Here is a 2514-nt window from a genome sequence, read left to right as displayed (position 1 = left end):
TATTTTGTATTTTACTTTATACTAACCTTGTATATCATATACAGGGTGAGCAACAGAAATGAGCCAATTTATAATTTTATGTTCAGAAGCCAAAAATATTAATATACTTAACAATAACAATATTACTTAAAAATATGGGTCTCAAAGTGCATGTTTCTGAGCTAAAAGGTTTTAATTAATGAAAATACATATAATATAATTTATTCATAAATCAGCCATTTTAAAGGATATCCGCATAACGACTATGGAATAGCTTCTTTCATTATTTTATTCATTAATTCATTATGTGCTACAAAACAGTAATTAGACCAGTGGTCACATATGGATGTGAAACGTGGACCCTCTCAACCACTGATGAAAATCAACTGAGAATATTTGAGCGCAAAATACTAAGGAAGATATTTGGACCAACCCAATGCAGCGATGGTTCGTGGAGAATTAAAATGAATCACGAGCTGGATGAACTAATGCAGAGCGCAGATATTGTCAGATTTGTAAAGTCACAAAGACTAAACTGGCTTGGTCACCTAGAAAGAATGCCAGATAATCGAGCTGTAAAAGTAGTCCAGAGATAGAAGCCCCAAGGAAACAGAACAAGAGGAAGGCCCCGTAAAAGATGGATAGACGACGTACAGAGGGATCTTAAAACCATGAACATCAGGCAGTGGCAAAGGAAAGTATCCGACAGGGCAGAATGGAAGAACATTGTTAAGCAGGCCAAGACTCACAAAGGGTTGTAGCGCCATTAGAAGAAGAAGAAGAATTCATTATGTGCACATTTAATAAAAAAAGACTACAGAAACCCTAAGAAAAAAAGTAACTTCTACGATTTGCCTAATTTCTTTCTTTGGCTAACCATTTTTGAAATAATATTAATATTATGAAGATAAAAATGTTCACCAATTTGAAAGAAATTATTTTAAAAAATGTTTAAATAGCTAATAGTTTCCCAAGAGTTAATCAACTTAAGAACAGACTTTGGTAGACATGGTGTGAAAAAAATATCAGCTTCTAGAAGAATTTTAGCTATACAGCGTTCCACGTTAAGAAAATAACATTAGGCTTATGGAGATCAGTGTTGCCAAAACTCTCAGGCATGCGGTTTACTAGATTGTCGATAAATTTTTCGAATTTCCATTTTCAATTAACATTTAACTGTAAAGTCAGAATAACAACTGAAGAACCACAAAACCTTATTATCATTATGTAGTCTCAGAGAACGACATAAAATCGCTGACATACATACACCGTATTATTTTAAGTTGCAATTAGTAATTAGATATATGCATTCCAAGCGGTCCGTTTATTTGCTTTTAAATCTTTAATAGCCGGCAAAGTGCATGATTTAACTAAGCAATATTTTCTACTGATTTCTATGATTCATGGTATATGATATTCTTACCGAAAAACAAATAAACTAGCGTTACTATAATTAAAATAAGATAAAATAAAATTATCTTTTGTAAATACTATTTATTTAATTAAAATCATTTTCCCTACTTTTCATCACTTGTTTCGAATGGGCACTTTTGGTCAATTACGTTAAAAAACATTAATTTAATTCATGTACTTATGTGAAAACGAAAAAACAAATTATACAACCCTGAATCGCGCTTTTGTTCATCGTGGCATCGCTGCGCTTCTATCGTCCATAAGAAATACATGGCCCTATCTCCGCAATGTTATTTTCTTAACGTGAAACGCTCTATAGGATAGTTTTACCAGGAGAATATGACAAAATAAAACGTAAATTACAATCACTTCTTAGAATCTCTTAAGCTTATTTTGCCATAGATTTATTGACAGAACAATAGAGACAACATAGTTTTTTAATGTCTTCAGAAATTTACTATTGACAATATTAAAAGACGTAATTATGGAGATAAAGCTGAAGATAAACTTTCAAAAGGATAACTGTTACACACAATGGTTCAAATATAGTTCTAGCGTATCAACCTTACACAAGACTGCCATGTCACAATTTAAATTTAGTTATACATGACTTAATTATACTCAACACTCTCAGTTATACAGAAAACTCTCTAAATCTTTAAAACGCCATATAAACCCTAGATGGAATTCAACATATTATACAATATTAATTAGTCTTCAAAATGTATATGCAAAAATTCAGAATTTACTCATTAAAAGGGACTAAATCAGCAGACTGTATCTACAAGCATATGTTTCGTGGTAAAGATATTACCACTATAATTAAGCGAAACCGCCTTCAGTGGGCAGGACATGTAGCCCGGGCCCCTGAGTCAAACATGATAAAAAATATTCTAACAGCGCAACCCGTGGGAATGAGAAGACGGGGTAGACCAAAGCTGAGGTGGATGGACGGAGTAACACAAGATGCCGAGAAGATCGGAGTCGGCAACTGGAAAATGCAAGCGAGGGACAGAATAGAATGGCGTAGAAAGCTTGAGAAGGTCGAGGCCCTCTAAAGGCTATAGCACCAAGATGATGATGATGATGAATCAGCAGACTAGGTGGTTTAAACCTGAGGAT

General features: G+C 33.7%; 1 protein-coding gene across 1 annotated transcript in view; it reads right to left on the bottom strand.

The window, feature by feature from the left end:
- The window catches only part of Setd3 (SET domain containing 3), an 83503-nt gene that overhangs the window by 79517 nt on the left and 1472 nt on the right, over positions 1 to 2514 (bottom strand). The window lies entirely within an intron of this gene.

Source organism: Diabrotica undecimpunctata, chromosome 4 (genome assembly GCF_040954645.1).
Source record: "Diabrotica undecimpunctata isolate CICGRU chromosome 4, icDiaUnde3, whole genome shotgun sequence".
Taxonomy (NCBI): Eukaryota; Metazoa; Arthropoda; class Insecta; order Coleoptera; family Chrysomelidae; genus Diabrotica; species Diabrotica undecimpunctata.
This window is presented reverse-complemented; position numbering and strand designations above follow the sequence as displayed.